We start from the raw sequence: 25,135 nt of genomic DNA on the forward strand, positions 1-25,135 counted from the left end.
CCACAGAGAGGTTAGGCTGGCCTCAACTAGAGCCAGGGCCTTTTCGGCTGCGGCTCCAACCTGGTGGAATGCTCTGTCACAAGAGACAAGGGCCCTGCAGGACTTGACATCTTTCCGTAGGGCCTGCAAGACAGAGCTGTTCCGCCAGGCCTTTGGTTAGGGCGCAGCCTGACTCCCTCCTTTGGCAACCTTTACAAAACTTTATGGCTGCCATCAATCTTGATTTTAATTAATTTTTATAATGTTTTTATAATGTCGCACTATTTTGGTGTTGTTAGCCGCCCTGAGCCCGGCTTCGGCTGGGGAGGGCGGGATATAAATAAAATTTATTATTATTATTATTATTATTATTATTATTATTATTATTATTATTATTATTATAACAAAATGACATTAGCGACTCCGCCCAGAATTCATTTGGCAGATGCGAACTAAGCAATTGCGCATGCATTCCCTTTTGCAATTCTTTGTTCACCCTAACACAGACACATCTTTTCCAAGATTCTTCGGAACTAGCAATTTTGTGTCTTATCCCTTTCTTCTTCAGGAACCTCTGGAAATCCTGTGAAAGAAAAATTGGCATCTTATCTGTGCAAAGACAATCTATGTCAGCATCATGCATATTTTTAACTTTGTCACAAAACTCTTTAAACCTTTCTAAGGCTTTTTTAGGTCTCTTCAAAACATAAATCCAGACATAATTTGAGAAAGAATCCACACACACAAGGTAGTATTTTGCATTGCCTCTAGATGGTGCTAGAGGACCAATCACATCAGCATACACCCGCTGAAATTCTCTGTCGACCCTCGAGGTCACCTTCTTGGTGTTCTTCTTGGTCAGACCTGCAAAAGAGATCATGTTAGAATCACAAGAATTACATTCCATGTAATCACTTTGATCAAAAGTCAACAAATATAGTCCATCTTTCTCTTTGGCAGAAAGATACAACTCTCCATCTTTGTAGATCTCGCAGTTCTCATCATCATAGGACAGTTTTAGTCCCTTCTTGGCAATCTGCGAAACGCTGAGCAGATTGAACTTCAACTCTGGAACCAAGTAAACATCGCTTATAGTCAAGTTCAGACTTTCAAGGTACACAGTTCCAATCCCCGTCGCTTCCAACTTCTGACCGTTGGCTTGTTGCACAGCGAAGCTTTGCTTCTTAAACATCGAAAATAGCTGTCTGTTCGGGGACATATGAACCGTGGCGCCCGTGTCTATGACAAAAGCGTTCTCCACTTTTGGCGTGGTTCCTTTCGACATCAAAGCCTTTGCAGTCTTTGCCTTTGGGATGGTATGACCTTTGCCTGACGCCTCAGACTTTGTAGAGCTCGCCTTGGCTCCTTTGTGCTGACGTGGCTTCTTGCAGTACCGCTGAAGATGCCCAGTCTGGCCACAATTGTAACATCGGACAACGTTTAAAGCTACAGCATTTTCTCCAGTAGCAACAGCAGTGGGGGCGTTAGAACTCCGTTCTTCCCTCCCCCTGTCCTTGACCTCCAGGGCAGCAAGTCTGTAATGTTCATTCAGAACCACAGCAAAGACCCTCTCCGAAGTTAACTGCGCCGCCGGTAGCGAACCAAGCTGACTGGCAACGGATTTGTAAGTCCGATTCAGGCTGTTTATCACCATGAAGCAAAACACTTCCTCCTGCAGACGGAAATTACGTTCCACCATCTGTTGACGCAGATATTTCATTTCCGTCAGGTGCGCTTGAACATCTCCATCAGGCGCAAGCCTCAGATTGGTCAGCTTCTCAAAATACAGCAACGCTGAAGAACCTGCATCTCTCTGATGTGTCCTTCTCAGCGTGTCCCAAACCTCTTTCGCGTGCTCTAAATCCTGAATATGCACAAGCTGCGAGTCTGACACACACAGAATTATAGCCGTTCTGGCCTTCACATTCTGTGACTCCCAAGCACGTGTTGGTGCTGCAGGGATGGGGTTCTCAATCACCTGAAACAGTCTCTGATTCTGCCACAGGGCCTTCATCTTAATAGACCAAGATGCATAATTGTCATTGGTCAGGAGGGGTGGAGAAGGCAAGCCTCCGCCCTTCTTAGCATCCATTTTTGAGTCCTTGCATTAACTCTCAAACACAAGCCTCTAAAATCCAAAAGCTTGTTTGTTTGCACTCTTGTGCACCTGGCAGCTCTTAACGCTAGCTGCTTTGGAAAGTCCCTTTCCAAAGGGACTTCATGAGAGCCTAGTCACAACAAACTTTGTTTTTGCCTCTCTGAGGCATAGCCTGACTGTCCAGCCCTCTCGAGTAACTTTCCACTTGACTGGCGGGCGTTGCTTAGCAACAGTGCATTCCTTCCCTTGTACAGGAAACCACAAGAATCTCTGGAATGCAAGCCTCTTCCCACTCGGAGCTGTTTTTCCCAAACGCTGCTCCCCGTGAAGCAGAGAATAACTCAATCTGTGTTCACTCTTTTAAGCCCGAAAATCTCATACCTTGGGCTCCGTGGCTTTGGCTGTCAGCTTCTTCTGGTCAGCTTCTGGCTGCAGAGGATCAGCTTTCTCACCTCAGGCTTCCATGGAGGGATGAAAACAGCAGCTCTGCTACTCTTTTTGCAGACTTCCATGGATTGAGGAAACCAGCAACCGGCATCTGCTACCACTGTTGGAATTCTGCCTGGGTCAGAGGAATGTGCCGCAACGTAGCCACCGGCAGATATTCCTTGTCGACCTCCCCGCTGCGCCACTCTGCTGATAAGCAGGCGAGGTCTCGGCAATTCATCTCAGATGTGTGAGAGGAACACACCGTTCTTCCTCTCTCCCCTTTGGTGTCCCCCAGGGAGGGGAAAGATTCAGACAGAAATCTATTTACATCCTTTATTTCTGTCTCTTTACATCAGTACAGAGAAACATGTCTGCACTCCACAGCAGTAAGAATAAACTCCACCCATGTACTTCCAGTACGGGTCATCTGACACACACACTGAGCTAACATCCGGTGCTCAGTACAGAATGGACTGCCCCTTTGTTCTCATGGCAACAGTCACAAACATCCTGTTTGGCTTTCCAGCCACAAGCAGCTGACTGAGCTGCTAGAGCCTTTGCTTGCTGCAGCTTTGGTGCTTTATGGTAACACACAGGACCTCCGCTTGGCACGCCTACGCTGCGCAGAAAGCTTCCGCGCAGAGACTAGGCGGACTTGGAGTCAAGGAATTTTTATGTTGGAAGAAATTCAGGAAACGCCCACTGACGGATTCTGCCAGTGACTGAGACAGTCGCGTTGTAAGGGCTGTCAAGCCAGGGAAAGGTTTAGCCATACAACCAGCTTGGAGCAGTTTGTGGCTTACGCACAAGCAACCCCAATTCCCATTACAATAAGGTATGGGGAAAATACAAAAGATATTTGGAACAGAAAACCCCAAGATGGAACTCTCCACTAGAAGCAATCGCTGTTAAAAAAAGGAACAACATCAAAGAGAACTGGATAACGTATAACACAATATTAAGGGGGGAGGAGGAGGGCCAACTAATATTGATAAGTTATGAGAAAATAAAAGATCACTTTTCTAGTTGGCTAGATTACGTCCAGGTGAATGAAGTGTTCAGACAGGATAAGCAGATAGGTTTTGAAAAGGAGCCTTCAAGATTTGATAGAGAACTACTGAATAGTAAAACCAAAATAATCGCAAAAATCTATAGACTTCTTTTAGACTACAAAGTAATGGATGAGGAGATTAAGGCTTCAATGATAAAGTGGGCCCAAGATGTGGGCCGTCCAATTATGCTAAAAGATGGGGAAAACGGATGGAATGTAAATTTCAAATTTACAGCCAGCTATAATATAAGAGAGAACATGATGAAAATGGCTCCTTCCAGATAGAGAGCCAGAATCAGAGAATCAGAATCAGAGTCAGAACCAGATCTTCGGTAAAGATGTGGTCTGGTCTTAGCGCAACTGCTCCTCCCACCCGCGATAACAGAGATTGGGTGTTCCAATACATCCCCCCGTAGGGAACCTGCCCCAGCCATTCTGTTGGCTGAGGCCCCCTCCCAGGCAGCCCTGACCCTTTCCCCTTAAAAAGCAAAATACAAACTATACAATATCCTAAAAAAATAGTAAAAGAAAAACAAAGCAAGAAACAATTATGCTAAACTTAAAATAATCCCCGCCCCAACTAAACATTTGTCCCACCCCAGAAAGAAAATAACAACAACAACAACAAACCACCGTTTGTGGTGCAACAGAGACACAGCCAGAGACAGAGCGAGACCCTGAATCAGTGCCATAACCAAGCCCTCATTCAGAACCAGAGCCTGAAAAAGAGCCACAGCCCGAACCAGAGCAACAGCCACAGCCACAGCCTAGAGCCACAGCCTGAGTCTACAACAGTACTTGATACAGTGCCGGAGCTGGAGCCAGAGCCAGAGACACAGCCAGAGCCAGAGCAAAACCCTAATTCAGAACCAGAGCCTGAAAAAGAGCCAGACCCTGAAATATAGCTGGGTCAGAGGCAGAGGAAGAGCCATCATGAGACCCTGAATCAGAGTCAGAACCAGATCTTCATTCAGAACCAGACCCTGAAAGAGAGCCAGAGCCACAGCCAGAGCCACAGTCTGAGTCTGAAATAGTGCTTGATAGAGTGCTGGATCCTGAAACAGAAACACTGTCTGAAACTGAGCCTGACGCTTAAACGTAGCCAGGGGCAGAGGTTCAGCAACTTCTACCGGAAGTTCATCAGGAACTTTGCCCACTTGACAGCGCCTATCACAGATTGTCTCAGTAGCAAAAAGAAGTTCGTCTGGACAGAAATTGCCCAGCAATCCTTCGAAAGGCTGAAGAAAGCGTTCGCTTCGGAAGAGCAGCTCCTGCACGTGGATCTGCAGAAGCCAATGAGGCTGGAGACCGACGCGTCAGACCGGGCCATCGGAGCGGTACTGTTGCAGCCGGGGCCCCAGCAGAGCTGGAGGCCGTGCGCCTTTTTCTCGAGGAAGCTGAGCAAGTCGGAGCAAAACTACACGGTGTATGACCGCGAACTGCTTGCAATTTATGCAGCATTTCGACGATGGAGACATCTGCTAATAGGGGCGCAGCACGAGATCCAGGTGTGTACGGATCACAAGAACTTGGAATACTGGAGGACTGCGCGAGTACTCAACCAGAGACAGATTTGATGGGCACAGGAGTTCTCCAAGTTTTTCTTCGAGATCCGGTACGTGCCGGGGGAGGAGAACGTAAGAGCAGATGCTCTCTCCCGGAAGCCGGAGTACATGGAAGGAGAGAGACCGCCGGAAGTCAGACACGTGTTCCCCGAGAACCGATGGGTGTGGGGGGGGGAGTGTTGGTTGGGAAACGAGAACTAGCCGGGCTTACTAGAAACGACGAATTCGCTCAAACAAAAATCAGGGAACTCCGGAACGGAAGGGAAAACCAGGGAGGGTTTGAGGAAAAGGAAGGGGTACTGTACTACAAGGGAGCGCTGTACGTACCGGGGGAGACCTTGAGGGGAAGGGTACTCAAACAACTCCACGACAACCCAACAGCGGGACATTTTGGTCAACACAAAACCATGTTGCTTGTCACCAGGCAGTTCTGGTGGCCAAGGGTAAGGGAAGATGTACGGGAATATGTACGGGGGTGCGACCGCTGCCAGAGGGCAAAGGGGGAGAGGGCTGCACCCGCAGGGTTACTGGAACCCTTACCCACGCCGGGAAGACCCTGGGAGGTGGTATCCATAGATTTTATGACAGATTTGCCCAAATCAAGGGGGAAGACAGCAGTCATGGTAGTAGTCGATCTGCTAACAAAAATGTGCCATTTCATAGCTTGCTCGCATGCGGTAACGGCAGAGGAAACAGCCAGGTTGTTTGTAGATCACATCTTCAGGCTGCATGGGGCTCCCTCGAGGGTCATCTCGGATCGCGGGAAACAATTTACTTCCTGGTTCTGGAGGAAGCTCATGGGCTTGCTACAGGTCGAGGTGGGCTTCCACGGGAATGAGCCTGTTCATGGCCAATTATGGGTGTCACCCCAGGGCCTTCCCGGGGAGGGGGGAGGAAGGGGGGAGCGTACCTGCGGCAGAGCAGTTTGTGGAAGAAATGGAGGCCTTGCACCAGCAACTTAAGATGAACTTGGAACGGGCCAAGGAAATTTACAAGAGGCAGGCAGACAAGCACCGTCGGGAAGGGGAGACCATAAGGGTGGGAGACTGGGTGTGGTTGTCAACCCAAGGGTTACCCTTGTAGGGGGGGTGTAAGAAGTTGCAGCCAAGGCGGCTGGGACGTTTTGAGGTAACACAGCAGGTGAACCCCGTGGCATTCAAGCTCAAGTTGCCTGACAGCATGAAAATACACCCGGTGTTCCATAGGTCCCTACTCTCACCGTACAGGGACGGGCGGGAATTCCCGGGGCGAGAGGGAGAAGTCACCACACACCCGCAGGTAGAGGAGAGGGAACACCACAACCAAGCCACGGAAATACTCGATTCAAGATGGTGAGGGCGCCAGGTGGAGTACTTGGTAGCTTGGGAGGGAGAACCCGAGTCAGAAAACACGTGGGTTCCAGCGGAGGCTATCAATGATGGGTATCTTGCGGAGGAGTTCCACAGCCTGTTCCCAGATAAACCTAAACCACTAGCGAGATTCTGGGAGGAGCAATTTGGAACCACAGATGATGAAGAGGATTTTGTGGGTTTTCCTGCCTCCGAAGAGGAGGGAGGAGAGGCGTCAGAGGAATCGGACTGGGAGGGCCACCCGGCGGGAAGAGATCGGAGCAGGTGGGAAGCGGAGTTTGAATCATCAGGGGATGGCGACAGCTCCTTCCAGGGATTCCCCGCAACGTCGGCTGAGGAAAAGGACGTAGTTGGGTCAAAAGGTCCTGCCGGGGGTGGAGGGGGTCCTGGGGAGGGTGGATGTCAGTGAACTGACATCGGAGCCAGAAGTGGAGGCAGGGCTCCCAAGCGCAACCCCATATAACCATTAAACACAATATTAAGGGGGGAGGAGGAGGGTCAACTAATATTGATAAGTTATGAGAAAATAAAAGATAACTTTTCTAGTAGGCTAGATTACTTCCAGGTGAATGAAGTGTTCAGACAGGATAAGCAGATAGGTTTTGAAAAGGAGCCTTCAAGATTTGAAAGAGAACTACTGAATAGTAAAACCAAAATAATCGCAAGAATGTATAGACTTCTTTTAGACTACGAAGTAATCTAAGAGCAGAGTCAGAGTGAGACCATGAGCCTGAGCCAGAGCCAGAGCCAGAGCCAGAGCCAGAAATAGGGCTTGATACAGAATCAGAATCAGAATCAGGGCCAGGGCCAGATACAGGGCTTGATACAGGGCCAGGGCCAGATACAGGGCTTGATACAGGGCCGGAGCGCAAAACATAGCTGCAGCCACAGCCTAGAGCCGCAGCCTGAGTCTGCAACAGTACTTGATACAGTGCCGGAGCTGGAGCTGGAGCCAGAGCCAGAGACACAGCCAGAGCCAGAACAAAACCCTAATTCAGAACCAGAGCCTGAAAGAGAGCCAGACCCTGAAACAGTGCTTGATAGAGTGCCAGAGCCTGAAACAGAGGCAGAGGCAGATACAGGGCTTGAAACAGCGTCGGAGACTGAGACAAAGCCTAATAAAGAGCAGAAGCCTGAGCCTGAGCCTGAAACAGTGCTTGATACAGTGCCAGAGCCTGAAACAGAACCAGAGCCACAGCTACAGCCATAGCGCCACAGCCTGAGTCTGCAACAGTGGTTGATACAGCGCCAGAGCCTGAAACAGAGACACAGCCTGAAACAGAACCTGAGCCTGGTTATTAGCATGGCAATTAAAGAAGAGAGAGGCAGAAAGGCTTATAAATAGAGTTAAGTGCGAAGGCAAAATAATAAACAACCCTAAAGAAATAGAGAAACGATTTCTCGAATTATTTAGAGAAGAAGGAAAGAAATGAAACAACAGAAGAAGTTAAACAACATTTAGAACAGAACTGTCTTCCGAAACTTACTAAAGAACAAAAAGAACTGTTGAATGCCCCTATTCAGTGGCGTAGCGTGGGGGTGCAGGGGGGGCCGGCCGCACCGGGCACAACACCTGGGGGTTAGGGTTAGGGGGCGCAAATCCACGGGTTAGGGGGCGCAAATTACTTGCCTTGCCCCGGGTGCTGACAACTCACGCTACGCCACTGCCCCTATTACATCGTACGAAATTTGAAACCACAGATGATGAAGAGGATTTTGTGGGTTTTCCTGCCTCCGAAGAGGAGGGAGGAGAGGCGTCAGAGGAATCGGACTGGGAGGGCCACCCCGCGGGAAGAGATCAGAGCGGGTGGGAAGCGGAGTTTGATTCCTCAGGGGACGGCGACAGCTCCTTCCGGGGATTCCCCGCATCGTCGGCTGAGGAAAAGGACGTAGTTGGGTCAAAAGGTCGGGCCGGGGGTGGAGGGGGTTCTGGGGGGGTGGATGTCAGTGAACTGACATCGGAGCCAGAAGTGGAGGCAGGGCTCCCAAGCGATGCCGGAGAAGGGACAAGCAGGGAGAGAGGGGACTCAGCAGCTGGGGAAGGAAATCAGTGTAACACCAGGGATAAAGGGGGGCGGATGGGGGAATCGGAGAGAGGGCTCCAGGACTCTTCGCTGGAGACCAGCGGGGAGAGCACAGGTGTAGGAATGAAAATCACGGGAGACGAGTAGCAGGTGTCATGTGAGAGGCGTCTGCCGGGAAGTCCCGGGAACTCTCTTTTATTGAATATCACAAAACATTGCCACAGGTGTACTTGTGGTTGATTGGTTGATACAAACACAAAGAAACTCATTGCCTATTGGTTAATGCAAATGCAAGGTGGGAATTACATGTGGGGGTGGGAATTACATGTGAACATTAATCACTGGTAGATTAAAGGCTGGGAAACAAGGTTGGGACTAGACAAGCATGAAACCTCCTAATTAATTATAACTAAAGATTAATATAGCATAAAACAATTACTAATGATTGATCATAACATATAACAATCGAGTTCCGTAGATGTGGTCAGCTATGCACTGAGAAAAGGTCATCATGATCTTAAGATGAACTGGGCAAGGAGGGAATGTCTTGGTGTTTGGAACAGGTTCGTACAGTGTGTGCAGAAACAGAGAAAAGCTTATGAGTGAGACTTCCCAGAATGCAAGAGAAAAGAAGCAATGCTTCCCATAGCAAGACTTCCCATAAGGCCACAGTTATGTATCCCTATAATGCAACAGTTATGTGCAGAGGGAATGATCTTATGTGCAGAAGGAAAACTTCCCATTATCTCCCCCTTTCTTTTTCTTATATGCGAGGCGTTCTGGGTAAATAAGGCAAAAATATTTCGGGATTAGTGGTGTGCCAGCGAATGCCCAAAATAAATTCGCCAGGGAGGATGGGACAAAAAATACTACAAGATACGTGGTTTGCCAACGCATGCTCGAAATAAATCTGCCCATATCTCCCCTTTGGTTTACTGTTGGTGTTGCCATTTCGCAAAATAAGCAGCAAGGATTTTATTGGGTGGCTGAGGGGGAGAGAGAAATCGAGAGAAAAGACTTATGAGGCCAGGAATGCATTGGAGGAAGCAGCATAGTAGAATCAATATACAAATTATGACAATAGCATATTGAAAGAGATTACGAAGCCAAGTAAGGTTTGGCAGCCAAGCAGTAAGCCACTGGGTGAAAGAATCCCAGAAAGCAGGAAAACCAACATCCTGTTTGATGTGATGTGTGAGATTTTGCAAATGAGAGATTTGTTTTTGAATAGCCTTAGAATTGTCAGTGATATTAAAGCAGCACATGTTTTCCACTTGTTCGCATCCGTAATGATGGAGCATCAATAGATAATCGATAGCAGCGCGGTTCTGCAGGACGCCATGCTGGAGTTCACTCTGCTCTTTATTCAAAAGATGAAGGGCTTGTGATGTAAAGTTCAGAGCCTTTGCTGCGGAGCAAGCTAAAGAGTTAATGTTCCTGCTATTCCGGACAGCCAGTCCAGGGACTCCTAGAAGAGATACAGCTAGAGAAATATATTCAGATCTGCTAGGGAGAGAGACAGAATCATCGCAATTATTATTCAATTCTATAGCGCGTCGATATCAAGAGCGGGATAAATGATGCTTCTTGGGTAAAATAATAGACATACGGCTTAAGCAGCAGGGCGTGCCATGACTGATGTTTGCAGGAATGTAATTAAATGTGAAGCCTGGACACGACCAAAACCAGCCGTCAGGCAGCTCTGTGTATTTATATATATATGAAATATTTACATAATCAGAGCAATTGAAATTAGCCTCGCCCATTTTTACACTGTTGGTTTTTGTGCAGTTCACCATACGGGCACAAATAACATTAAAGGAAGCCACGTATGGGGTCATGGAATTGGCTGCGTGGAGAAATGATGCAAAACTTTAACAGCAGCTGCCAGCTCAGAATGCTGGGCAAACTTCTGTGGAAGAATGTAGAGGCTGTGCCATTTATCATTTTGTAGCCATGCAATGACCCCCCTGGAGGGGGCTCCATTAGTAAACACAGTAAGGGCATCCAACGGGACAGAGCTACTGCGCTATGCTTAAATTCACTTTGGTTGGCTGCCAAATTTGGATTGGCTCCGGCAAGCAAGGACATGGCATGGCTCAGATCGTACTTAGGACGGTTAATGATTGACTGCAAAGCCTTCTTACAGTCAGTGTTTGCATTTTCAAAAGCCAATTTTTTCATCAGTTCATTCTGGGCTGTAGTATTATCAACCTGCCTGGTGACTGCTTCTTTCAATCTATCTATAAATTGATGGTAGGGCTCTGAATGTTGTCGTTTAATATTAACAAAAGAGCTAATAGGGAAAGCAGAAGGCAATTCCCCAGCCCACACAGATTCCTCCTCTAAGGACAGAATTCCTTTCTGCCTAGCCAGGGAAAGTGAGGTGCGCACAGCTCCTGTAGGAGAGCACGAAGGGGTTGTGGCAGGCAAAGCAGGCAAAGGAGGAAGGGCAGGGGTGGATGGGTTTGTGGGCTGAGGTGTAGGGAGGGGTTGGCAAGGCTGCAATGGAGGCAAAAGCTTAGGATAAGGAGGGGGGGGATTGTCTGCAACAGCCAGAAGGGCAGGAGCCGAAGGAGACGCCTGGGGTCCTAATTTAGCAACGGCAGCTGCACATTTCTGCCAGGTGAGCAAACAATGAATTGGAGCCCTCGGTTCTGCAAAGAGGGTCTTCCCGATCTTTTGCCAAGTCTCTACCTCCAAGGACCCACTTTCAGGGTAGGAGGGGCATTGGCAAGCAATCTCCAAAAGCAATTGTTCCATTTCTTTTAAAGAAATTTGAACACCCACCACCCGCTGTCTAACTAAAGAAAGCAATTCTCTAGCATGCATTTTCTGGAATTTAGTCAATTCCCCCCCCATACTCACGAAGTAGCGCGCTGAGACTTTTCCAGTCGAGTGAAGTACAGGTGCTAGGCTGCGTAAGGGATCTGGCACGTCGGGGTCACCAGATGTAGGAATGAAAATCACGGGAGACGAGTAGCAGGTGTCATGTGAGAGGCGTCTGCCGGGAAGTCCCGGGAACTCTCTTTTATTGAATATCACAAAACATTGCCACAGGTGTACTTGTGGTTGATTGGTTGATACAAACACAAAGAAACTCATTGCCTATTGGTTAATGCAAATGCAAGGCGGGAATTACATGTGGGGGTGGGAATTACATGTGAACATTAATCACTGGTAGATTAAAGGCTGGGAAACAAGGTTGGGACTAGACAAGCATGAAACCTCCTAATTAATTATAACTAAAGATTAATATAGCATAAAACAATTACTAATGATTGATCATAACATATAACAATCGAGTTCCGTAGATGTGGTCAGCTATGCACTGAGAACAGGTCATCATGATCTTAAGATGAACTGGGCAAGGAGGGAATGTCTTGGTGTTTGGAACAGGTTCGTACAGTGTGTGCAGAAACAGAGAAAAGCTTATGAATGAGACTTCCCAGAATGCAAGAGAAAAGAAGCAATGCTTCCCATAGCAAGACTTCCCATAAGGCCACAGTTATGTATCCCTATAATGCAACAGTTATGTGCAGAGGGAATGATCTTATGTGCAGAAGGAAAACTTCCCTTTACACAGGTCCTCCGCTATCCACACCCACCCTGCGCAGAAGACTTCCGCGCAGGGAAAGTAGGTGGAGACTTGGCGTCAAAGAACTTCTTTGCTGGAAGAAGTTCAAGAAACGCCCACTGACGGATTCTGCTAGCGACTGAACAGCCACGAAGTGAAGGGCTGTACAGCCAGGAAAGGTTTAACCAGGCTACCTAGCCAGGAGTGGTGGCATCTTACGCACGAGCAACCCCATATAACCATTACACACAATATTAAGGGGGGAGGAGGAGGGTCAACTAATATTGATAAGTACATCCCCCCGTAGGGAACCTGCCCCAGCCATTCTGTTGGCTGCGGACCCCTCCCAGGCAGCCCTGACCCTTTCCCCTTAAAAAGCAAAATACAAACTATACAATAACCTAAAGAAATAGTAAAAGAAAAACAAACCAAGAAACAATTATGCTAAACTTAAAATAATCCCCGCCCCAACTAAACATTTGTCCCACCCCAGAAAGAAAATAGCAACAACAACAACAACAACAACAACAACAAACCACCGTTTGAGGTGCAACTGAGACACAGCCAAAGACAGAGCGAGACCCTGAATCAGTGCCATAACCAAGCCCTCATTCACAACCAGAGCCTGAAAAAGAGCCACAGCCCGAACCAGAGCAACAGCCACAGCCACAGCCTAGAGCCACAGCCTGAGTCTGCAACAGTACTTGATACAGTGCCAGAGCTGGAGCTGGAGCTGGAGCTGGAGCCAGAGCCAGAGACACAGCCAGAGCCAGAACAAAACCCTAATTCAGAACCAGAGCCTGAAAGAGAGCCAGACCCTGAAACAGTGCTTGATAGAGTGCCAGAGCCTGAAACAGAGGCAGAGGCAGATACAGGGCTTGACACAGCGTCAGAGCCTGAAACAGAGAAACAGCGTGAAACAGAGACAAAGGCTGAGACACAGGCCGAGCCTGAAATAGAGCTAGAATAAGTGCTAGAGTCAAAGACTGAGACAAAGCCTAATAAAGAGCAGAAGCTTGAGGCTGAGCCTGAGCCTGAAACAGTGCTTGATACAGTGCCAGAGCCTGAAACAGAACCAGAGCCACACCTACAGCCATAGCGCCACAGCCTGAGTCTGCAACAGTGGTTGATACAGCGCCGGAGCCTGAAACAGAGACACAGCCTGAAACAGAACCTGAGCCTGGTTATTAGCATGGCAATTAAAGAAGAGAGAGGCAGAAAGGCTTATAAATAGAGTTAGGTGTGAAGGCAAAATAATAAACAACCCTAGAGAAATAGAGAACTGTCTTCCGAAACTTACTAAAGAACAAAAAGAACTGTTGAATGCCCCTATCACATCGTACGAAATTCAAAGAGCAATTAAGGAAGCAAAGATAGGAAAGCCACCAGGGCCAGACGGCCTACTGGCAATATATTATAAAAAATTGAGGACTTACTGTCTGACCCATTAAGAAGTATCTTAAAAGACGGAACCATGCCGGATTCTTGGAAAGACAGCCTTATTGCATTAATTCCAAAACAGGGAACGGACAATCTACTTATTAACAACTATAGGCCTATCGCACTTCTAAATAAAGATTATAAATTATATGCAAATATTTTAGCCGAAAGATCAAAAAAAGTCTTCCAGATGATGATACACAATGACCAAGCTGGCTTTTTGCCTGGAGGCACATTTATAGCTGTGATGGCCTGGGAATCCAATTTAGAGGCTCAACCGGAGGAATCCCAGCCTGCACAGGAGTCCCCGCCTCCAGGGCCGGCTGAACTGGGGCAGGGCCTTGGATCTGAAGAGCCTGCACCTGTGCCGGATCCTCAGGAGCAGGCACCAGGTGATTCCACTCTAGCTCCAGAGGTGATTAAGGACACAGTGCCTACAGGTGCGCCTCTCCCGGCCCTGCCAGAGGAAGGAGAGTCTCCCCCTGGGTCCAGTAACTCCCCAGCCTCTCCTGAACTGCAGAGGCTTAGGGCAGAGAGGCGGAGGGAACTGGTTTCTCCCAGGAGGTGTGCTCGCCTTAAGGCCAAGAGAGGCGGGTCTCCTGGGGGCCGGGGCCGCCCCTGGCCTCAGAGAAGATAAAGGCCAGTCAGCCCGGTCCCAGGTTGTGGGAGCAACGTCGTTGAGTACCTGCTCCTGCCCGGACCCAGACCTGACCCTCCAGTGTTCCTGTCCCCGCCCGGCTTCCTGCTTCGGACTTGCTCCTTGTGAACTGTTTCCAGGCTAGTCACCCAGGACCAGACTTTGACTACGCCAACGGTAACCTTCCCCCGGGACCAGCACAAAAGCAACACTAGAAACATTATAAACCTATTAGCGTATTTAGACTTAAGAATAGAAAAGAAGGCAGTCTTAATGGCTATAGATGCAGAAAAAGCTTTCGACAGGGTATCCTGGAAATTTATGAAAGGTCTATTACACCATATGGATTTTGGTGTACAGTATATAAAAGGGACTGAAGCAATATAATTAAAACAAAAAGCTAAAATCATAATGGAAATTTATCACAGGAGTGTGAAATCAGTAAAGGGGTCAGACAAGGTTGCCCACTATCCCCCTTAATTTTCATATTAACATTGGAAGTTTTAGGTAAACAAATTAGGGAAGAAAAAGAAATAAAAGGGATTATGCTGGGAAATAGAAGTTACAAAATGAGGGCATTTGCTGACGATTTAATTATAACTACGGAGCAACCAAAACAGAGTTTAAGAAAGACGTTGGAAATAATATATGGCTACAGTAAAGTTGCGGGGTTCAAAATGAATTTAAACAAGACAAAACTATTAGTTAAAAATATGACGCCAGATGAAAAAGCAGAATTAGAACAAATAATATTAAAATTAAAATCTACCCCCAAATCAAGTATTTAGGATTATGGATAACACCAAAGAATATTAACTTATATGAAGATAATTATACCAATTGTTGGAAAGATTATCAAAAGACAGTTGGAGACATGGACAAGGTTAAATTTATCATTCCTGGGCCGTATTTCGGTAATTAAAATGATAGTTTTACCGAAGCTACTCTTCATATTCCAAACGATTCCAATTACAGGAAAGACCAGCAGTATCAACAAGTGGCAAAAAGAAATTTCTAAATTTTTGTGGAAGGGTAAAAGACCAAGAGTAAAGCATAAGATATTAATAGATACTGTAGAAAGAGGTGGCTACGGGTTACCGGATTTGAAGCTATATTACGAAGCCTCATGTCTTCTCTGGTTGAAAGATTGGTATTTATTAAAAAATTGGGATATTTTAGATCTAGAAGGTCATGACACCCGTTTTGGGTGGCATGGCTATCTTAATTATGGGAAAATAAAGACGCATAGGAGTTTTTCAAATCATATAATAAGAAATGCTATATATAAGGTATAGGGAAAATACAAAAGATATTTGGAACAGAAAACCCCAAGATGGAACTCTCCATTAGAAGCAATCGCTGTTAAAAAAAGGAACAACATCAAAGAGAACTGGATAACGTATAACACAATATTAAGGGGGGAGGAGGAGGGTCAACTAATATTGATAAGTTATGAGAAAATAAAAGATCACTTTTCTAGTTGGCTAGATTACTTCCAGGTGAATGAAGTGTTCAGACACGATAAGCAGATAGGCTTTGAAAAGGAGCCTTCAAGATTTGAAAGAGAACTACTGAATAGTAAAACCAAATTAATTGCAAAAATCTATAGACTTCTTTTAGACTACGAAGTAATGGATGAGGAGGTTAAGGCTTCAATGATAAAGTGGGCCCAAGATGTGGGCTGTCCAATTATGCTAAAAGATGGGGAAAACTGATGGAATGTAAATTTGAAATTTACTGCCAGCTATAATATAAGAGAGAACATGATGAAAATGGCTCATAGGTGGTACCTCACTCCTTCCAGATGGTCAAGAATGTATAAAAATTTAGCGTATGCTTGTTGGAGATGTGGAGGAAATAACGGTGACATGAGCCACATGTGGTGGACGTGTGAAAAGATTAAGATTTTTTTGGGGGGGGGAATATACGATGAATTAAAAAAGATGTTGGGGATAACATTTACGAAAAAAACGGAGGCATTTCTATGAAGTATATTCCATTGTGTACATTCCATTGTAGGAATGGAAACAGAGCCAGAGCCAGAGCCACAGCCACAGCCACAGCCTAAGTCTGAAACAGTCCTTGATAGAGTGCCAGAGCCAGAGCCAGAGCCAGAGTGAGACCCTGAATCAGGGCCAGAACCAAGCCCTCATTCAGAACCAGAGCCAGAGCCAGAACCAGAGCAACAGCCACAGCCACAGCCTGAGTCTGAAACAGCCCTTGATAGAGAGCCAGAATCAGAGAATCAGAATCAGAGTCAGAACCAGATCTTCGGTAAAGACGTGGTCTGGTCTTAGCGCAACTGCTCCTCCCACCCGCAATAACAGAGATTGGGTGTTCCAATACATCCCCCCGTAGGGAACCTGCCCCAGCCATTCTGTTGGCTGAGGCCCCCTCCCAGGAAGCCCTGACCCTTTCCCCTTAAAAAGCAAAATACAAACTATACAATAACCTAAAAAAATAGTAAAAGAAAAACAAAGCAAGAAACAGTTATGCTAAACTTAAAATAATCCCCGCCCCAACTAAACATTTGTCTCACCCCAGAAAGAAAATAACAACAAGAACAACAACCCACCGTTTGTGGTGCAACAGAGACACAGCCAGAGACAGAGCGAGACCCTGAATCAGTGCCATAACCAAGCTCTCATTCAGAACCAGACCCTGAAAAAGAGCCACAGCCCGAACCAGAGCAACAGCCACAGCCTGAGTCTGCAACAGTACTTGATACAGTGCCGGAGCCTGAAACAGAGACACAGCCTCAAACAGAGCCTGAGCCTGAAACAGAGGCAGAGCCACAGCCAGAGACTGAGTCTGAAACAGTCCTTGATAGAGTGCCAGAGCCAGAGCCCCAGAGAGACCCTGAATCAGAGTCAGAGTGAGACCAAGAGCCAGAGCCAGAGCCAGAGCCAGAGCTTGATACAGGGCCGGAGCGCAAAACATAGCTGCAGCCACAGCCTAGAGCCACAGCCTGAGTCTGCAACAGTACTTGATACAGTTCCGGAGCTGGAGCCGGATCCAGAGCCAGAGACACAGCCAGAGCCAGAACAAAACCCTAATTCAGAACCAGAGCCTGAAAGAGAGCCAGACCCTGAAATATAGCTGGGTCAGAGGCAGAGGAGGAGCCATCATGAGACCCTGAATCAGAGTCAGAACCAGATCTTCATTCAGAACCACACCCTGAAAGAGAGCCAGAGCCACAGACGGAGCCTAGAGCCACAGCCGAGATCCACAGCCTGAGTCTGAAATAGTGCTTGATAGAGTGCTGGATCCTGAAACAGAGACACTGTCTGAAACTGAGCCTGACGCTTAAACGTAGCCAGCGGCTGAGGGATAGGCAGAGCCTGATACAGTGCTTGATACAGCGTAGGAGCCTGAAGCAGAGACACAGCCAGATCCAGAGACACAGCCAGAGCCAGAACAAAACCCTAATTCAGAACCAGAGCCTGAAAGAGAGCCAGAGCCAGAAACAGAGGCAGAGGCAGATACAGGGCTTGAAACAACCCCCAAGAAGTGCTTCCTCTGCCAACGGCCAGGACATTTTGCCAGGGTCTGCCCTCAAAGAAAGGCATGGTAAGGGATGGTGGGAGCCGCTGGCTGTGAGGAGGAGGGGGAAAATCCCTCGAGGGTCATCTCGGATCGCGGGAAACAATTTACTTCCCGGTTCTGGAGGAAGCTCATGGGCTTGCTACAGGTCGAGGTGGGCTTCCACGGGAATGAGCCCGTTCATGGCCAATTATGGGTGTCACCCCCATATAGTTTGCAAAATACAAACTATACAATAACCTAAAGAAATAGTAAAAGAAAAACAAAGCAAGAAACAATTATGCTAAACTTAAAATAATCCTGGCCCCAACTAAACATTTGTCCAACCCCAGAAAGAAAATAGCAACAACAACAACAACAACAACAACAAACCACCGTTTGAGGTGCAACTGAGACACAGCCAAAGACAGAGCGAGACCCTGAATCAGTGCCATAACCAAGCCCTCATTCAGAACCAGAGCCTGAAAAAGAGCCACAGCCCGAACCAGAGCAACAGCCACAGCCACAGCCACAGCCTAGAGCCACAGCCTGAGTCTACAACAGTACTTGATACAGTGCCGGAGCCGGAGCTGGAGCCAGAGCCAGAGACACAGCCAGAGCCAGAACAAAACCCTAATTCAGAACCAGAGCCTGAAAGAGAGCCAGACCCTGAAATATAGCTGGGTCAGAGGCAGAGGAAGAGCCATCATGAGACCCTGAATCAGAGTCAGAACCAGATCTTCATTCAGAACCAGACCCTGAAAGAGAGCCAGAGCCACAGAGAGAGCCACAGAAGGAGCCTAGAGCCACAGCCGAGATCCACAGCCACAGCCGAGATCCACAGCCTGAGTCTGCAACAGTACTTGATACATTGCCAGAGCCTGAAACAGAGACACAGCCTCAAACAGAGCCTGAGCCTGAAACAGTCCTTGATAGAGTGCCAGAGCCAGAGCCAGAGAAAGACCCTGAATCAGAGTCAGAGTGAGACCATGAGCCAGAGCCAGAGCCACAGCCAGAGCCACAGCCTGAGTCTACAACAGTACTTGATACAGTGCCGGAGCTGGAGCTGGAGCCAGAGCCAGAGCCACAGCCAGAGCCAGAACAAAACCCTAATTCAGAACCAGAGCCTGAAAGAGAGCCAGACCCTGAAACATAGCTGGGTCAGAGGAAGAGCCATCATGAGACCCTGAATCAGAGTCAGAACCAGATCTTCATTCAGAACTAGACCCTGAAAGAGAGCCAGAGCCACAGACAGAGCCACAGATGGAGCCTAGAGCCACAGCCGAGATCCACAGCCTGAGTCTGAAATAGTGCTTGATAGAGTGTTGGATCCTGAAACACAGACACTGTCTGAAATTGAGCCTGATGCTTAAACGTAGCCAGGGGCAGAGGGAGAGGCAGAGCCTGATACAGTGCTTGATACAGCCTAGGAGCCTGAAGCAGAGACACAGCCAGAGCCAGAACAAAACCCTAATTCAGAACCAGAGCCTGAAAGAGAGCCAGAGCCAGAGCCAGAAACAGTGCTTGATAGAGTGCCAGAGCCTGAAACAGAGGCAGAGGCAGATACAGGGCTTGATACAGCGTCAGAGCCCGAAACAGAGAAACAGCGTGAAACAGAGACAAAGGCTGAGACACAGGCCGAGCCTGAAATAGAGCTAGAATAAGTGCTAGAGCCAAAGACTGAGACAAAGCCTAATAAAGAGCAGAAGCTTGAGCCTGAGCCTGAGCCTGAAACAGTGCTTGATACAGTGCCAGAGCCTGAAACAGAACCAGAGCCACAGCTACAGCCATAGCGCCACAGCCCGAGTCTGCAACAGTGGTTGATACAGCGCCAGAGCCTGAAACAGTGACACAGCCTGAAACAGAACCTGAGCCTGGTTATTAGCATGGCAATTAAAGAAGAGAGAGGCAGAATGGCTTATTAATAGAGTTAAGTGCGAAGGCAAAATAATAAACAACCCTAAAGAAATAGAGAAACGATTTCTCGAATTCTTTAGAGAAGGAGGAAGGAAATGAAACAACAGAAGAAGTTAACATTTAGAACAGAACTGTCTTCCGAAACTTACTAAAGAACAAAAAGAAGTGTTGAATGCCCCTGTCACATCGTACGAAATTCAAAGAGCAGTTAACGAAGCAAAGATAGGAAAGCCACCAGGGCCAGATGGCCTACCGGCAATATATTATAAAAAATTGAGGACTTACTGTCTGACCCATTAAGAAGTATCTTAAAAGGACTTCCTGGCGTGGTGCGCTCAGCGTCGGGTCAGGGAAAGCGCTCTGCTGCAGTAAGAACACTCCCAATCACGGCTACGGGATAAAAAGGCGGGGAAGCGAGGGCGACGCAAACCCTGAAGAGGTCTGAGAGGAGGTCCCAGACTGAAGAAAACAGATCCAAGCAGCGCATAAAGGGGTTTTCTGCCGTCCCAGCACAAAAAGTGCAGGGAGGTGGAAGAACTTCAGCGCAGAAAAGGTCGCACACCCGACCGTGCGTATTTTTTTAAAAAAACTTGGACTTTTTTTTAAAAAAAATTAAATATTTGAGATGAACTGATAACAACATAGGGTAAAACCACCGGAATCTTAACTGACTTTCAATCCCATCAGGCAAAATGACCAAATTATAGACTATAAACAGAGCATTTTCAAAGTTTAGGAATATATATATTCTTGGTTTGAAATAAAGACATCTAGATCAGAACCAAAAGGAAGAATGACAAATATGGGTTCTAAAAAATACCAAACTACACTGACATCTGGGTCAGGTCTACAAGTGAGAAGACAATCACCAGCTGAAACAGACCCCAATGCTGACATAAAAGACCCTATAATGGGGATGGAAAAGAGCCTAAATGATAAGTTGGACATACTAACTGGCAACATCCAACAAAACTCAAAGCTAATAATAGACCTAACAACACAAATAAGTGACCTCTCACTTAAAAACAAAGAACTGGATAAATCTGTACAAGAACTTAAGAGTAAATCTACCAAACAAGAGGAAATGACGAAGAAATTGCAGATGGAAAATAAGGACATTAAAAAATCACAAGACTCAACGAAGGAAGAAATAAACGACCTAAAGAGAGCCCATGAAGAGCTGCTAGATGATATATCATTGATGGAGATGCGTCAGAAGGAGATGGTCCTTCGCTTCCGAGGCGTCCCACAAACTCATGATGAACAAATTCAAGAGAAACTATCACAGGAGATTGCAAACTGGTTGGGAGTAGAGGTAGAAGAGATGCTATTGGATATTGATAAAATTTTCAGGATCAAATCAGAAAGATCGGACACTTATAAAGGGCCAGGAGATTGCTTAATTTTTTTCAACTCAAGACTTTTAAAGGACAAAATATTACATCAAAAAGGACAAGTGAAGTTAGTAATAGATGATAGGCCTATCAAAATATTTAAGGAAATTCCAAAAAGAATTCTGAAGAAAAGGCAGAATTATAAGACAGTAACAGAAGCACTCAAGAAGAATTCGATTAGATTCCGGTGGGAATTTCCCGAGGGTATCACCTTCACATATAAGGACAGAAGAAAAACTTTTAAATCAGTAGATGAGCTGGGAAAATTCTGGAGGAAGTACAAAAAAGAATTAACTGGAGAGCCAACATTGGAGCGAGAGGAAACAACGCAGACACCACAAGAAGCATAGAGAGACAAGCGCGTATTAAGGGGGGGGGGGGAGAGTGGAAGAAGCAGATTATCAAAATCCTAAAATTTCTGAGTTTTTTCTCTTTTTTCTCTTTTCTTTTTTTTACTTACCCAACGAAACTACTGTAGATAATAAATAAAAATTAATGAATCTAAAAATTATATCTTGGAATGTTAACGGTCTAAATGATAAGAGGAAGAGAAATAAAATAGAACATGTATTGAGGAAAGAACAATGGGATATTATATGCTTGCAGGAGACCCATGTGACTAGAAACCATAGAAGGGTTTTAGAAAATAAGAGATTGGGTCAAGAATTTATATCCTCAGATGTAAAAATGAAAAGGGGAATTGTGATCTATGTGAACCCTAAACTAGACGCAAAAAAAATCTTCAAGGATGATGAGGGTAGAATACTAGGGGTAAAAATAACAAAAGGTAAAGAACATTTAATTATAGTAGGAGTTTATGCACCGAATGGTAACAAAACAGAATTTTTCAGAAAAGTAGAAGCTAATTTACTGGAATTTATAGAAGAAGGAATGATTTTGACGGGAGACCTAAATGGTGTCACATCAATAGAATTGTCACATCAATAGACAGAGAGAGAAAGAAAATCCAAAAAAGGCAGACTCCCAGACACCTTCTTTCAGATGGTAGAAAACTTAAATTTGATTGATACATGGAGATATAAAAACCCAGGAGAAAGACAGTATACACATTTCTCGGAAGTTAAAAAATCAGCCGGCAGAATTGACAGCATATGGGTATCAAATAACTTAACAACTAAAATTAAAAAAGCAGAAATACAGACCAAAATTATTACAGATCACAACCCAGTCACATTAGAATTAAAGGAACACAAGAAAACTAATACAAGATGGAGACTTGATGAAAGATTATTAAATGACGAAAAGATTGTGAAAAAAGCGCAAGAACTATTGAAAGAATTTTTTGAATTAAATAAAGAACAGGATACAGACTTCAGGACAATATGGGATGCAAGTAAAGCTTTCATAAGAGGCTTTTACATACAACAAAGTGCAATAAGGAAAAGAAACAGAGAGCAAAAACTGGAACAAATAAGGAAGGAAATAGGAATAAATGAAAAATTATTAGCAAAACAACCAAAAAATGAATTAATAAACCAAAAACTAAAAATATTACAAACTCAGGCTTCAGCAATATTAAATAGTGAAATTGAGGACAATATTAAATGGATGAAACAAAGGTCGTTCGAATTTGCAAATAAACCCGGAAAGAGGCTAGCCTGGCAACTGAAAAAGAGACAAAAGGAAAAACTGATTGATAAAATAGTGGAAGAGGGGAGAACTTTAGATAACCCTGAGGAAATTAAAAAGTGTTTTACAAAATATTATAACAAGCTATATGAAGCAGGAAATGAGACAGAGGTTGAAATAAGAGAGTATTTATGTGGAAAGGATATACCTAAAATTAAGAAAGAAAAGATTCAAGAGCTAAACTCCCCAATAACCACGACAGAGCTTCATCAAGCGATAATTAAGATGAAACTGGGAAAATCCCCAGGCCCAGATGGTCTTACCGCAATACATTACAAAAAATTAGAGGAACCATTATTATCACCTATGAAGACACTCTTAAATAAAATATTAGAAGACGGGAAGATTCCCAACACCTGGAAACAGGCGCACATAGTAGTAATCCCAAAACAAGGACGAAATAAAGAGTTTATAACCAATTATAGACCAATATCATTACTAAATAATGATTACAAGATCTATGCACAAATATTGGCAACAAGATTAAAGACAGTTTTGCAGGATTGTATAAATAAAGAGCAGGCAGGGTTCTTGCCGGGCAGGAAAATGAGTGACAATATAAGAACAGTGATTGATATGATCAAGTATTTAGACATGAAACCAAGTAAGAAGGTAGCCTTTGTTTTTGTGGACGCGGAAAAGGCGTTTGACAAAGTATCATGGAAATTTCTAAAAATATTATTAGACCAGATGGACATGGGAGACCAAATCACAAGAGGGTTAAAAGCAATTTATGAACAACAAGAAGCAAATATAATAATAAATAATGACACGACTGATTATTTTAAAATACAGAAGGGCACCAGGCAAGGGTGCCCACTTTCACCTTTGTTATTCATTTTGGTTTTGGAAATATTAAATCAAGAAATCAGATTGGATCAAGAAATAAATGGAATATCCCTAGGAGAGAAAATATACAAAATAAGGGCATTTGCAGATGATTTAGTTTGAATGGTGGAAAATCCAAAGGAAAGCATAGCAAAGGCTCTAGAAAAAATGGAAAACTTTGGATGGGTATCAGGTTTTGCCTTGAATAAAGAAAAAACGAAACTAATGGTAAAAAACATGGGAGATCAAGAGAAAAAGGAACTGGTAGAAAAATTTGGATTACAAATTGTAAAAAAAGTGAAATATTCAGGTATACAAATAACAATGAAAAATATAAATTTGTTTGAAGATAATTATAAAAAAATTTGGGAAGTAACAAAAAGAGAAATGGAAACTTGGACAATATTGAAATTAACACTCTGGGGTAGAATTTCGGCTATTAAAATGAATATCTTACCAAAACTTCTGTTCCTTTTTCAAATGATTCCCATAATAGGTAAAGATGATTGTTTTAAAAAATGGAAAATGGACCTAACAAAGTTTATATGGCAAGGCAAAAAGCCACGGATCAAACATAAATTATTAACTGACATAAAAGAGCGGGGAGGTTTTGGACTCCCAGACTGTTCGGATAGATATCGATCTGGCCCTTGATCGATAGAGCCGCGACTTCAGACAGCTTTACGATCCCAATCAATCACTTACAGCAGTCCGGCACGCTTCCTCCCAAGCTGCGCAATAACTCCTGCTGTCTCTTCAGGTCACGGCTTTTAGCAGAGTAGAACACAGCGTGTAAAGCAGTCTTGCTTCTTGTAAGCACACATAGACAGCTCCGTCTATTTACAGCTCTTTATTAAAACATTTCAGCTAACAAAGAGCAGGGCTTCTTTCAGCCATGTCTCTCTCACAGATACACAGAGAGAAGTGAAAGTACAGGGAAAAACTCCTCCTCCTGAGCTTCTAAAAGCTTCTGTCTCCGCCCAGCTGTAAGCTGACGTCAGCAGGTGACACACACCAGGGAATTTAACCAGTTAAGTTCTGAACTATAACACCCCCCCTTGTGTCCCTGCGTGATACCTGTGCAACATCTTCAGTAACGCCTTGTGAGATCAATCCCTTCCCCAATGCCTTGCGCCTTCCCTTGACAAACCTGTTTGGCATTTGTGGAACCACCTCACAACTCTCAGAATCGCACTGTGCGAAACTTACCCACGCACCTGTGGCCTGATACCTCTCTGGTGGAATACCCTTTGTTGTGCGACTGGACCTCCTAGGCACAAACTCAGGTGTTCCCTCTGACTCACTTTGATCAGCAGGTGTGTCCTCTGCATCATGGGACTCTCCTTCTGACTTAAAGCGTCTTCGAATCCTCTCCATCACACAGGAGAACTAGGCTGACTTTTGGGCACTCTCTTAACAACTTGTGGAGATGCCACATCCTGCTCTTGACCCTGGTCAGTGACCTGGTCGTCATCAGCAGCCTCAGCCCCTTCTTCCTCTGCCTCATCAGAACTGTCTTCTGGATCAGAGAGACATTCTGAGAGAACATCACGCCTGACAGGAGTCTTTGACTTTATATCCTCCTCTAAGAACTCAGCATGTTTACTGATCAGCACCTTACTCTGATCACCTGACGGGTAGGCAAACCGCCATGCACGGGCTTCTGGCTCATACC

The 25,135-nt window shown here is 45.5% G+C and overlaps 1 pseudogene across 1 annotated transcript in view; it reads right to left on the reverse strand.

Annotated features, from left to right (window-relative positions):
• LOC309361232 overlaps positions 1 to 11,258 on the reverse strand; it is a 296,451-nt pseudogene extending 285,193 nt beyond the window's left edge. Inside the window, exon 1 of the transcript in view lies at positions 11,193 to 11,258. The product of the transcript in view is annotated as an uncharacterized misc_RNA (transcript). The remainder of the gene's footprint in view (positions 1 to 11,192) is intronic.
• Between the last annotated feature and the right edge of the window lie 13,877 nt (positions 11,259 to 25,135).

This window comes from Podarcis melisellensis, assembly GCF_964234715.1.
Source record: "Podarcis melisellensis genome assembly, chromosome: W".
Taxonomy (NCBI): domain Eukaryota; kingdom Metazoa; phylum Chordata; class Lepidosauria; order Squamata; family Lacertidae; genus Podarcis; species Podarcis melisellensis.